Genomic DNA, 14,348 nt, shown 5'->3' with positions numbered 1-14,348 from the left:
ACCACGTGTTTTTTCAGCGACGTCAGGACTCCTTCCTAGTTGCGAGGGACAACTCGGGATTCTTCTCGAGGCTTGACAGGGCAATTGGGACGCCTCTCCACCCGAGGCGGGAGACCAAGGGTCCCTATCCACGTGCACAGGAATCCTGGGACTCCTATCAAGTTTCACGAGGTGTCAGGCATCGTCTCCTTTGGAGGCAGTGATCTCCGCGTACCTCTGGAGTTTTCAAAGGATATAAGGAATCTGGTCGCGATGAGGTGGGGAACTAGGTCTTTCTCTGTGGTCTCCACAGGGGATTCAGACATCCTTTCGTCTTGGGAGATGCAAGACGAGCCTGCATTCAAGTCACTGCAGGGATATCCGGCCTTATTTCGAGTCAGGGCATCGCGGTGTCCATTCCACTTGAGGCCGCAAACTCAGGGCCCCTCTCACATACCTAGAGCTGAGAGAAGCCTCCTCTTGAGGTGCTTGTGGTAAGGTGGTATTCCTCTGGAGTCGAAGCCAGGTACTAACCTCTCATCTCGAGTTGATTTTTGGTCCACGGAGCTCTTTCGTGTTACTACAGTGACCTCAGGATCCCTCTAGCCTTGAAACAGTGTTCTTGGGGTTTCTCTGGAGTGCCATCAAGGAAATCAAGGCTCCTTTCATGTGTGATGTGCAACACGGAAATGCTCTGCATGCAGTGCAGGGTATCGGGCCTCATTTTGCGGCGAGGGCGAAGTCTCATGGTTTTTCTCGAGTTGCGGTGGGAACCTGGGGTATATTCTTGAGTTACGACGGGGATGGCCCTTCCACACACGTGTTTCTTCAGCGACGTCAGGACTCCTGCCTAGTTGCGAGGGACAACTCGGGATTCTCCTCGAGGCTTGGCAGGGCAATTGGGACGCCTCTCCAGCTGAGGCGGGAGACCAAGGGTCCCATTCCACGTGCCACAGGAATCCTGGGACTCCTATCAAGTTTCACGAGGAATCAGGCATCGTCTCGTTTGGAGGCACTGATCTCCGTGTACCTCTGGAGTTTTCAAAGGATGTGAGGCCTCCAGTCGCGATGAGGTGGGGAACTAGGTCTTTCTCTGTGGTCTCCACAGGGGATTCAGACATCCTTTCATCTTGGGGGATGCAAGACGAGCCTGCATTCAAGTCACTGCAGGGATATCCGGCCTTATTTCGAGCCAGGGAATCGCAGTGTCCATTCCACTTGAGGCCGAAAACTCAGGGTCCCTCTCACATACCTAGAGCTGAGAGAAGCCTCCTCTTGAGGTGCTTGTGGTAAGGTGGTATTCCTCTGGAGTCGATGCCAGGGACTAACCTCTCATCTCGAGTTGATTTTTGGTCCACGGAGCTCTTTCGTGTTGCTACAGTGACCTCAGGATCCCTCTAGCCTTGAAACAGTGTTCTTGGGGTTTCTCTGGAGTGCCATCAAGGAAATCAAGGCTCCTTTCATGTGTGATGTGCAACACGGAATTGCTCTGCACGCAGTGCAGGATATCGGGCCTCATTTTGCGGCGAGGGGGAAGTCTCATGGTTTTTCTCGAGTTGCGGTGGGAACCTGGGGTATATTCTCGAGTTACGACGGGGATGGCCCTTCCACTCACGTGTTTGTTCAGCGACGTCAGGACTCCTGCCTAGTTGCGAGGGACAACTCGGGATTCTCCTCGAGGCTTGGCAGGGCAATTGGGACGCCTCTCCAGCTGAGGCGGGAGACCAAGGCTCCCTTTCCACGTGCCACAGGAATCCTGGGACTCCTATCAAGTTTCACGAGGAGTCAGGCATCGTCTCCTTTGGAGGCACTGATCTCCGCGTACCTCTGGAGTTTTCAAAGGATGTGAGGCCTCCGGTCGCGATGAGGTGGGGAACTAGGTCTTTCTCTGTGGTCTCCACAGGGGATTCAGACAACCTTTCGTCTTGGGAGATGCAAGACGAGCCTGCATTCAAGTCACTGCAGGGTTATCCGGCCTTATTTTGAGTCAGGGCATCGCGGTGTCCATTCCACTTGAGGCCGCAAACTCAGGGTCCCTCTCACATACTTAGGGCTGAGAGAAGCCTCCTGTTGAGGTGCTTGTGGTAAGGTGGTATTCCTCTGGAGTCGAAGCCAGGGACTAACTTCTCATCTCGAGTTGATTTCTGGTCCACGGAGCTCTTTCGTGTTGCTACAGTGACCTGAGGATCCATCTAGCCTTGAAACAGTGTTCTTGGGGTTTCTCTGGAGTGCCATCAAGGAAATCAAGGCTCCTTTCATGTGTGATGTGCAACACGGAATTGCTCTGCACGCAGTGCAGGATATCGGGCCTCATTTTGCTGCGAGGGGGAAGTCTCATGGTTTTTCTCGAGTTGCGGTGGGAACCTGGGGTATATTCTCGAGTTATGACGGGGATGGCCCTTCCACCCACGTGTTTGTTCAGCGACGTCAGGACTCCTGCCTAGTCGCGAGGGACAACTCGGGATTCTCCTCGAGGCTTGGCAGGGCAATTGCGACACCTCTCCAGCTGACTGGGGAGACCAAGTGTCCCTTTCCACGTGCCACAGGAATCCTAGGACTCCTATCAAGTTTCACGAAGAGTCAGGCATCGTCTCCTTTGGAGGCACTGATCTCCGCGTACCTCTGGAGTTTTCAAAGGATGTGAGGCCTCCGGTCGCGATGAGGTGGGGAACTAGGTCTTTCTCTGTGGTCTCCACATGGGATTCAGACATCCTTTCGTCTTCGGAGATGCAAGACGAGCCTGCATTCAAGTCACTGCAGGGATATCCGACCTTATTTCGCGTCAGGGCATCGCTTTGTCCATTCCACTTGAGGCCACAAACTCAGGGTCCCTCTCACATACCTAGAGCTGAGAGAAGCCTCCTCTTGAGGTGCTTGTGGTAAGGTGGTATTCCTCTGGAGTCGAAGCCAGGGACTAACCTCTCATCTCGAGTTGATTTTTGGTCCACGGAGCTCTTTCGTGTTGCTACAGTGACTTCAGGATCCCTCTAGCCTTGAAACAGTGTTCTTGGGGATTCTCTGGAGTGCCAACAAGGAAATCAAGGCTCCTTTCATGTGTGATGTACAAAACGGAATTGCTCTGCACACAGTGCTGGGGAATCGGGCCTCATCTCGCGGCGAGGGGGAAGTCTCATGGTATTTCTCGAGTTGCGGCGGGAACCTGGGGTATATTCTCGAGTTACGACGGGGATGGCCCTTTCAACCACGTGTTTGTTCAGCGACTTCAGGACTCCTTCCTAGCTGCGAGGGATAACTCGGGATTCTCCTCGAGTCTTGGCAGGGCAATTGGGACGCCTCTCCAGCTGAGGCGGGAGACCAAGGGTCCCTTTCCACGTGCCACAGGAATCCTGGGACTCCTATCAAGTTTCCCGAGGAGTCAGGCATCCTCTCTTTTGGAGGCACTGATCTCCGCGTACCTCTGGAGTTTTCAAAGGATGTGAGGCCTCCGGTCGCGATGAGGTGGGGAACTAGGTCTTTCTCTGTGGTCTCCACAGAGGATTCAGACATCCTTTCGTCTTGGGAGATGCAAGACGAGCCTGCATTCAAGTCACTGCAGGGTTATCCGGCCTTATTTTGAGTCAGGGCATCGCGGTGTCCATTCCACTTGAGGCCGCAAACTCAGGGTCCCTCTCACATACTTAGGGCTGAGAGAAGCCTCCTGTTGAGGTGCTTGTGGTAAGGTGGTATTCCTCTGGAGTCGAAGCCAGGGACTAACTTCTCATCTCGAGTTGATTTCTGGTCCACGGAGCTCTTTCGTGTTGCTACAGTGACCTGAGGATCCATCTAGCCTTGAAACAGTGTTCTTGGGGTTTCTCTGGAGTGCCATCAAGGAAATCAAGGCTCCTTTCATGTGTGATGTGCAACACGGAATTGCTCTGCACGCAGTGCAGGATATCGGGCCTCATTTTGCGGCGAGGGGGAAGTCTCATGGTTTTTCTCGAGTTGCGGTGGGAACCTGGGGTATATTCTCGAGTTATGACGGGGATGGCCCTTCCACCCACGTGTTTGTTCAGCGACGTCAGGACTCCTGCCTAGTCGCGAGGGACAACTCGGGATTCTCCTCGAGGCTTGGCAGGGCAATTGCGACACCTCTCCAGCTGACTGGGGAGACCAAGTGTCCCTTTCCACGTGCCACAGGAATCCTAGGACTCCTATCAAGTTTCACGAGGAGTCAGGCATCGTCTCCATTGGAGGCACTGATCTCCGCGTACCTCTGGAGTTTTCAAAGGATGTGAGGCCTCCGGTTGCGATGAGGTGGGGAACTAGGTCTTTCTCCGTGGTCTCCACAGGGGACTCAGACATCCTTTCGTCTTCGGAGATGCAAGACGAGCCTGCATTCAAGTCACTGCAGGGATATCCGGCCTTATTTCGCGTCAGGGCATCGCTTTGTCCATTCCACTTGAGGCCACAAACTCAGGGTCTCTCTCACATAACTAGAGCTGAGAGAAGCCTCCTCTTGAGGTGCTTGTGGTAAGGTGGTATTCCTCTGGAGTCGAAGCCAGGGACTAACCTCTCATCTCGAGTTGATTTTTGGTCCACGGAGCTCTTTCGTGTTGCTACAGTGACCTCAGGTTCCCTCTAGCCTTGAAACAGTGTTCTTGGGGATTCTCTGGAGTGCCAACAATGAAATCAAGGCTCCTTTCATGTGTGATGTACAAAACGGAATTGCTCTGCACACAGTGCTGGGGAATCGGGCCTCATCTCGCGGCGAGGGGGAAGTCTCATGGTTTTTCTCGAATTGCAGCGGGAACCTGGGGTATATTCTCGAGTTATGACGGGGATGGCCCTACCACCCACGTGTTTGTTCAGCGACGTCAGGACTCTTGCCTAGTTGCGAGGGACAACTCGGGATTCTCCTCGAGGCTTGGCAGGGCAATTGGGACGCCTCTCCAGCTGAGGCGGGAGACCAAGGCTCCCTTTCCACGTGCCACAGGAATTCTGGGACTCCTATCAATTTTCACGAGGAGTCAGGCATCGTCTCCTTTGGAGGCAGTGATCTCCGCGTACCTCTGGAGTTTTCAAAGGATATAAGGAATCCGGTCGCGATGAGGTGGGGAACTAGGTCTTTCTCTGTGGTCTCCACAGGGGATTCAGACATCCTTTCGTCTTGGGAGATGCAAGACGAGCCTGCATTCAAGTCACTGCAGGGATATCCGGCCTTATTTCGAGTCAGGGCATCGCGGTGTCCATTCCACTTGAAGCCGCAAACTCAGGGCCCCTCTCACATACCTAGAGCTGAGAGAAGCCTCCTCTTGAGGTGCTTGTGGTAAGGTGGTATTCCTCTGGAGTCGAAGCCAGGGACTAACCTCTCATCTCGAGTTGATTTTTGGTCCACGGAGCTCTTTCGTGTTGCTACAGTGACGTCAGGATCCCTCTAGCCTTGAAACAGTGTTCTTGGGGTTTCTCTGGAGTGCCACCAAGGAAATCAAGGCTCCTTTCACGTGTGATGTGCAACACGGAATTGCTCTGCACGCAGTGCAGGGGAATCGGGCCTCATCTCCCGGCGAGGGGAAAGTCTCATGGTTTTTCTCGAGTTGTGGCGGGAACCTGGGGTATATTCTCGAGTTACGACGGGGATGGCCCTTTCAACCACGTGTTTTTTCAGCGACGTCAGGACTCCTTCCTAGTTGCGAGGGACAACTCGGGATTCTTCTCGAGGCTTGACAGGGCAATTGGGACGCCTCTCCAGCTGAGGCGGGAGACCAAGGGTCCCTATCCACGTGCACAGGAATCCTGGGACTCCTATCAAGTTTCACGAGGTGTCAGGCATCGTCTCCTTTGGAGGCAGTGATCTCCGCGTACCTCTGGAGTTTTCAAAGGATATAAGGTATCTGGTAGCGATGAGGTGGGGAACTAGGTCTTTCTCTGTGGTCTCCACAGGGGATTCAGATATCCTTTCGTCTTGGGAGATGCAAGACGAGCCTGCATTCAAGTCACTGCAGGGATATCCGGCCTTATTTCGAGTCAGGGCATCGCGGTGTCCATTCCACTTGAGGCCGCAAACTCAGGGCCCCTCTCACATACCTAAAGCTGAGAGAAGCCTCCTCTTGAGGTGCTTGTGGTAAGGTGGTATTCCTCTGGAGTCGAAGCCAGGGACTAACCTCTCATCTCGAGTTGATTTTTGGTCCACGGAGCTCTTTCGTGTTGCTACAGTGACCTCAGGATCCCTCTAGCCTTGAAACAGTGTTCTTGGGGTTTCTCTGGAGTGCCATCAAGGAAATCAAGGCTCCTTTCATGTGTGATGTGCAACACGGAAATGCTCTGCACGCAGTGCAGGATATCGGGCCTCATTTTGCGGCGAGGGCGAAGTCTCATGGTTTTTCTGGAGTTGCGGTGGGAACCTGGGGTATATTCTTGAGTTACGACGGGGATGGCCCTTCCACACACGTGTTTCTTCAGCGACGTCAGGACTCCTGCCTAGTTTCAAGGGACAACTCGGGATTCTCCTCGAGGCTTAGCAGGGCAATTGGGACGCCTCTCCAGCTGAGGCGGGAGACCAAGGGTCCCATTCCACGTGCCACAGGAATCCTGGGACTCCTATCAAGTTTCACGAGGAATCAGGCATCGTCTCGTTTGGAGGCACTGATCTCCGTGTACCTCTGGAGTTTTCAAAGGATGTGAGGCCTCCAGTCGCGATGAGGTGGGGAACTAGGTCTTTCTCTGTGGTCTCCACAGGGGATTCAGACATCCTTTCGTCTTGGGGGATGCAAGACGAGCCTGCATTCAAGTCACTGCAGGGAAATCCGGCCTTCTTTCGAGTCAGGGCATCGCGGTGTCCATTCCACTTGAGGCCGCAAACTCAGGGTCCCTCTCACATACCTAGAGCTGAGAGAAGCCTCCTCTTGAGGTGCTTGTGGTAAGTTGGTATTCCTCTGGAGTCGAAGCCAGGGACTAACCTCTCATCTCGAGTTGATTTTTGGTCCACGGAGCTCTTTCGTGTTGCTACAGTGACCTCAGGATCCCTCTAGCCTTGAAAGAGTGTTCTTGGGGTTTCTCTGGAGTGCCATTAAGGAAATCAAGGCTCCTTTCATGTGTGATGTGCAACACGGAATTGCTCTGCACGCAGTGCAGGGGAATCGGGCCTCATTTTGCGGCGAGGGGGAAGTCTCATGGTTTTTCTCGAGTTGCGGTGGGAACCTGGGGTATATTCTCGAGTTATGACGGGGATGGCCCTTTCAACCACGTGTTTGTTCAGCGACGTCAGGACTCCTGCCTAGTTGCGAGGGACAACTCGGGATTCTCCTCGAGGCTTGGCAGGGCAATTGGGACGCCTCTCCAGCTGAGGCGGGGGACCAAGGGTCCCTTTCCACGTGCCACAGGAATCCTAGGACTCCTATCAAGTTTCACGAGGAGTCAGGCATCGTCTCCTTTGGAGGCACTGATCTCCGCATACCTCTGGAGTTTTCAAAGGATGTGAGGCCTCCGGTCGCGATGAGGTGGGGAACTAGGTCTTTCTCTGTGGTCTCCACAGGGGATTCAGACATCCTTTCGTCTTGTGAGATGCAAGACGAGCCTGCATTCAAGTCACTGCAGGGATATCCGGCCTTTTTTCGAATCAGGGCATCGCGGTGTCCATTGCACTTGAGGCCGCAAAATCAGGGTCCCTCTCACATACCTAGAGCTGAGAGAAGTCTCCTCTTGAGGTGCTTGTGGTAAGGTGGTATTCCTCTGGAGTCGAAGCCAGGGACTAACCTCTCATCTCGAGTTGATTTTTGGTCCACGGAGCTCTTTCGTGTTGCTACAGTGACCTCAGGATCCCTCTAGCCTTGAAACAGTGTTCTTGGGTTTTCTCTGGAGTGCCATCAAGGAAATCAAGGCTCTTTTCATGTGTGATGTGCAACACGGAATTGCTCTGCACGCAGTGCAGGGGAATCGGGCCTCATCTCGCGGCGATGGGGAAGTGTCATGGTTTTTCTCGAGTTGCGGCGGGAACCTGGGGTATATTCTCGAGTTACGACTGGGATGGCCCTTCCACACACGTGTTTGTTCAGCGACGTTAGGACTGCTGCCTAGTTGCGAGGGACAATTCGGGATTCTCCTCGAGGCTTGGCAGGGCAATTGGGACGCCTCTCCAGCTGAGGCGGGAGACCAAGTATCCCTTTCCACGTGCCACAGGAATCCTGGGACTCCTATCAAGTTTCAGAGGAGTCAGGCATCGTCTCCTTTGGAGGCACTGATCTCCGCGTACCTCTGGAGTTTTCAAAGGATGTGAGGCCTCCGGTAGCGATGAGGTGGGGAACTAGGTCTTTCTCTGTGGTCTCCACAGGGGATTCAGACATCCTTTCGTCTTGGGAGATGCAAGACGAGCCTGCATTCAAGTCACTGCAGGGATATCCGGCCTTATTTCGAGTCAGGGCATCGCGGTGTCCATTCCACTTGAGGCCGCAAACTCAGGGTCCCTCTCACATACCTAGAGCTGAGAGAAGCCTCCTCTTGAGGTGCTTGTGGTAAGGTGGTATTCCTCTGGAGTCGAAGCCAGGGACTAACCTCTCATCTCGAGTTGATTTTTGGTCCACGGAGCTCTTTCGTGTTGTTACAGTGACCTCAGGATCCCTCTAGCCTTGAAACAGTGTTCTTGGGGTTTCTCTGGAGTGCCATCAAGGAAATCAAGGCTCCTTTCATGTGTGATGTGCAACACGGAATTGCTCTGCACGCAGTGCAGGATATCGGGCCTCATTTTGCGGCGAGGGGGAAGTCTCATGGTTTTTCTCGAGTTGCGGTGGGAACCTGGGGTATATTCTCGAGTTATGACGGGGATGGCCCTTCCACCCACGTGTTTGTTCAGCAACGTCAGGACTCCTGCCTAGTTGCGAGGGACAACTCGGGATTCTCCTCGAGGCTTGGCAGGGCAATTGGGACGCCTCTCCAGCTGAGGCGGGAGACCAAGGGTCCCTTTCCACGTGTCACAGGAATTCTGGGACTCCTATCAAGTTTCACGAGGAGTCAGGCATCGTCTCCTTTGGAGGCAGTGATCTCCGCGTACCTCTGGAGTTTTCAAAGGATATAAGGAATCCGGTCGCGATGAGGTGGGGAACTAGGTCTTTCTCTGTGGTCTCCACAGGGGATTCAGACATTCTTTCGTCTTCGGAGATGCAAGACGAGCCTGCATTCAAGTGACTGCAGGGATATCCGGCCTTATTTCGAGTCAGGGCATCTCGGTGTCCATTCCACTTGAGGCCGCAAACTCATGGCCCCTCTCACATACCTAGAGCTGAGAGAAGCCTCTTCTTGAGGTGCTTGTGGTAAGGTGGTATTCCTCTGGAGTCGAAGCCAGGGACTAACCTCTCATCTCGAGTTGATTTTTGGTCCACGGAGCTCTTTTGTGTTGCTTCAGTGACGTCAGGATCCCTCTAGCCTTGAAACAGTGTTCTTGGGGTTTCTCTGGTGTGCCACCAAGGAAATCAAGGCTCCTTTCATGGGTGATGTGCAACACGGAATTGCTCTGCACGCAGTGCAGGGGAATCGGGCCTCATCTCACGGCGAGGGGGAAGTCTCATGGTATTTCTCGAGTTGCGGCGGGAACCTGGGGTATATTCTCGAGATACGACGGGGATGGCCCTTTCAACCACGTGTTTGTTCAGCGACGTCAGGACTCCTGCCTAGTTGCGACGGACAACTCGGGATTCTCCTCGAGGCTTGGCAGGGCAATTGGGACGCCTCTCCAGCTGAGGCGGGAGACCAGTGGTCCCTTTCCACGTGCCACAGGAATCCTGGGACTCCTATCAAGTTTCCCGAGGAGTCAGGCATCCTTTCTTTTGGAGGCACTGATCTGCGCGTACCTCTGGAGTTTTCAAAGGATGTGAGGCCTCCGGTCGCGATGAGGTGGGGAACTAGGTCTATCTCTGTGGTCTCCACAGGGGATTCAGACATCCTTTCATCTTGGGAGATGCAAGACGAGCCTGCATTCAAGTCACTGCAGGGATATTCGGCCTTATTTCGAGCCAGGGCATCGCGGTGTTCATTCCACTTGAGGCCGCAAACTCAAGGTCCCTCTCACATACCTAGAGCTGAGAGAAGCCTCCTCTTGAGGTGCTTGTGGTAAGGTGGTATTCCTCTGGAGTCGAAGCCAGGGACTAACCTCTCATCTCGAGTTGATTTTTGGTCCATGGAGCTCTTTCGTGTTGCTACAGTGACCTCAGGATCCCTCTAGCCTTGAAACAGTGTTCTTGGGGTTTCTCTGGAGTGCCACCAAGGAAATCAAGGCTCCTTTCATGTGTGATGTGCAACACGGAATTGCTCTGCACGCAGTGCAGGGGAATCGGGCCTCATCTCCCGGCGAGGGGAAAGTCTCATGGTTTTTCTCGAGTTGTGGCGGGAACCTGGGGTATATTCTCGAGTTACGACGGGGATGGCCCTTTCAACCACGTGTTTTTTCAGCGACGTCAGGACTCCTTCCTAGTTGCGAGGGACAACTCGGGATTCTTCTCGAGGCTTGACAGGGCAATTGGGACGCCTCTCCAGCCGAGGCGGGAGACCAAGGGTCCCTATCCACGTGCACAGTAATCCTGGGACTCCTATCAAGTTTCACGAGGAGTCAGGCATCGTCTCCTTTGGAGGCAGTGATCTCCGCGTACCTCTGGAGTTTTCAAAGGATATAAGGAATCTGGTCGCGATGAGGTGGGGAACTAGGTCTTTCTCTGTGGTCTCCACAGGGGATTCAGACATCCTTTCGTCTTGGGAGATGCAAGACGAGCCTGCATTCAAGTCACTGCAGGGATATCCGGCCTTATTTCGAGTCAGGGCATCGCGGTGTCCATTCCACTTGAGGCCGCAAACTCAGGGTCCCTCTCACATACCTAGAGCTGAGAGAAGCCTCCTCTTGAGGTGCTTGTGGTAAGGTGGTATTCCTCTGGAGTCGAAGCCAGGGACTAACCTCTCATCTCGAGTTGATATTTTGTCCACGGAGCTCTTTCGTGTTGCTACAGTGACCTCAGGATCCCTCTAGCCTTGAAAGAGTGTTCTTGGGGTTTCTCTGGAGTGCCATCAAGGAAATCAAGGCTCCTTTCATGTGTGATGTGCAACACGGAATTGCTCTGCACGCAGTGCAGGGGAATCGGGCCTCATCTCGCGGCGAGGGGGAAGTCTCATGGTATTTCTCGAGTTGCGGCGGGAAGCTGGGGTATATTCTCGAGTTACGACGGGGATGGCCCTTTCAACCACGTGTTTGTTCAGCGACATCAGGACTCCTACCTAGCTGCGAGGGACAACTCGGGATTCTCCTCGAGTCTTGGCAGGGCAATTGGGACGCCTCTCCAGCTGAGGCGGGAGACCAAGGTTCCCTTTCCACGTGCCACAGGAATCCTGGGACTCCTATCAAGTTTCCCGAGGAGTCAGGCATCCTCTCTTTTGGAGGCACTGATCTCCGCGTACCTCTGGAATTTTCAAAGGATGTGAGGCCTCCGGTCGCGATGAGGTGGGGAACTAGGTCTTTCTCTGTGGTCTCCACAGAGGATTCAGACATCCTTTCGTCTTGGGAGATGCAAGACGAGCCTGCATTCAAGTCACTGCTGGGTTATCCGGCCTTATTTTGAGTCAGGGCATCGCGGTGTCCATTCCACTTGAGGCCGCAAACTCAGGGTCCCTCTCACATACTTAGGGCTGAGAGAAGCCTCCTGTTGAGGTGCTTGTGGTAAGGTGGTATTCCTCTGGAGTCGAAGCCAGGGACTAACCTCTCATCTCGAGTTGATTTCTGGTCCACGGAGCTCTTTCGTGTTGCTACAGTGACCTCAGGATCCCTCTAGCCTTGAAACAGTGTTCTTGGGGTTTCTCTGGAGTGCCATCAAGGAAATCAAGGCTCCTTTCATGTGTGATGTGCAACACGGAATTGCTCTGCACGCAGTGCAGGATATCGGGCCTCATTTTGCGGCGAGGGGGAAGTCTCATGGTTTTTCTCGAGTTGCGGCGGGAACCTGGGGTATATTCTCGAGTTATGACGGGGATGGCCCTTCCACCCACGTGTTTGTTCAGCGACGTCAGGACTCCTGCCTAGTCGCGAGGGACAACTCGGGATTCTCCTCGAGGCTTGGCAGGGCAATTGCGACGCCTCTCCAGCTGACTGGGGAGACCAAGTGTCCCTTTCCACGTGCCACAGGAATCCTAGGACTCCTATCAAGTTTCACGAGGAGTCAGGCATCTTCTCCTTTGGAGGCACTGATCACTGCGTACCTCTGGAGTTTTCAAAGGATGTGAGGCCTCCGGTCGCGATGAGGTGGGGAACTAGGTCTTTCTCTGTGGTCTCCACAGGGGATTCAGACATCCTTTCGTCTTGTGAGATGCAAGACGAGCCTGCATTCAAGTCACTGCAGGGATATCCGGCCTTATTTCGCGTCAGGGCATCGCTTTTTCCATTCCACTTGAGGCCACAAACTCAGGGTCCCTCCCACATACCTAGAGCTGAGAGAAGCCTCCTCTTGAGGTGCTTGTGGTAAGGTGGTATTCCTCTGGAGTCGAAGCCAGGGACTAACCTCTCATCTCGAGTTGATTTTTGGTCCACGGAGCTCTTTCGTGTTGCTACAGTGACCTCAGGATCCCTCTAGCCTTGAAACAGTGTTCTTGGGGATTCTCTGGGGTGCCAACAAGGAAATCAAGGCTCCTTTCAAGTGTGATGTGCAAAACGGAATTGCTCTGCACACAGTGCTGGGGAATCGGGCCTCATCTCGCGGCGAGGGGAAAGTCTCATGGTTTTTCTCGAATTGCGGCGGGAACCTGGGGTATATTCTCGAGTTATGACGAGGATGGCCCTTCCACCCACGTGTTTGTTCAGCGACGTCAGGACTCCTGCCTAGTTGCGAGGGACAACTCGGGATTCTCCTCGAGGCTTGGCAGGGCAATTGGGACGCCTCTCCAGCTGAGGCGGGAGACCAAGGGTCCCTTTCCACGTGCCACAGGAATTCTGGGACTCCTATCAAGTATCACGAGGAGTCAGGCATCGTCTCCTTTGGAGGCAGTGATCTCCGCGTACCTCGGGGGTTTTCAAAGGATATAAGGAATCTGGTCGCGTTGAGGTGGGGAACTAGGTCTTTCTCTGTGGTCTCCACAGGGGATTCAGACATCCTTTCGTCTTGGGAGATGCAAGACGAGCCTGCATTCAAGTCACTGCAGGGATATCCGGCCTTATTTCGAGTCAGGGCATCGCGGTGTCCATTCCACTTGAGGCCACAAACTCATGGCCCCTCTCACATACCTAGAGCTGAGAGAAGCCTCCTCTTGAGGTGCTTGTGGTAAGGTGGTATTCCTCTGGAGTCGAAGCCAGGGACTAACCTCTCATCTCGAGTTGATTTTTGGTCCACGGAGCTCTTTTGTGTTGCTACAGTGACGTCAGGATCCCTCTAGCCTTGAAACAGTGTTCTTGGGGTTTCTCTGGTGTGCCACCAAGGAAATCAAGGCTCCTTTCATGTGTGATGTGCAACACGGAATTGCTCTGCACGCAGTGCAGGGGAATCGGGCCTCATCTCGCAGTGAGGCGGAAGTCTCATGGTATTTCTCGAGTTGCGGCGGGAACCTGGGGTATATTCTCGAGATACGACGGGGATGGCCCTTTCAACCACGTGTTTGTTCAGCGACGTCAGGACTCCTGCCTAGTTGCGAGGGACAACTCGGGATTCTCCTCGAGGCTTGTCAGGACAATTGGCACGCCTCTCCAGCTGAGGCGGGAGACCAGGGGTCCCTTTCCACGTGCCACAGGAATCCTGGGACTCCTATCAAGTTTCCCGAGGAGTCAGGCATCCTCTCTTTTGGAGGCACTGATCTCCGCGCACCTCTGGAGTTTTCAAAGGATGTGAGGCCTCCGGTCGCGATGAGGTGGGGAACTAGGTCTTTCTCTGTGGTCTCCACAGGGGATTCATACATCATTTCATCTTGGGAGATGCAAGACGAGCCTGCATTCAAGTCACTGCAGGGATATCCGGCCTTATTTCGAGCCAGGGCATCGCAGTGTCCATTCCACTTGAGGCCGCAAACTCAAGGTCCCTCTCACATACCTAGAGCTGAGAGAAGCCTCCTCTTGAGGTGCTTGTGGTAAGGTGGTATTCCTCTGGAGTCGAAGCCAGGGACTAACATCTCATCTTGAGTTGATTTTTGGTCCACGGAGCACTTTCGTGTGGCTACAGTGACCTCAGGATCCCTCTAGCCTTGAAACAGTGTTCTTGGGGTTTCTCTGGAGTGCCATCAAGGAAATCAAGGCTCCTTTCATGTGTGATGTGCAACACGGAATTGCTCTGCACGCAGTGCAGGATATCGGGCCTCATTTTGCGGCGAGGGGGAAGTCTCATGGTTTTTCTCGAGTTGCGGTGGGAACCTGGGGTATATTCTCGAGTTATGACGGGGATGGCCCTTCCACACACGTGTTTGTTCAGGGACGTCAGGACTCC

Source organism: Cervus elaphus, chromosome X, assembly GCF_910594005.1.
Source record: "Cervus elaphus chromosome X, mCerEla1.1, whole genome shotgun sequence".
NCBI lineage: Eukaryota > Metazoa > Chordata > Mammalia > Artiodactyla > Cervidae > Cervus > Cervus elaphus.
The sequence above is the reverse complement of the archived record's forward strand: the minus strand, read 5'-3'. Positions refer to the sequence as shown.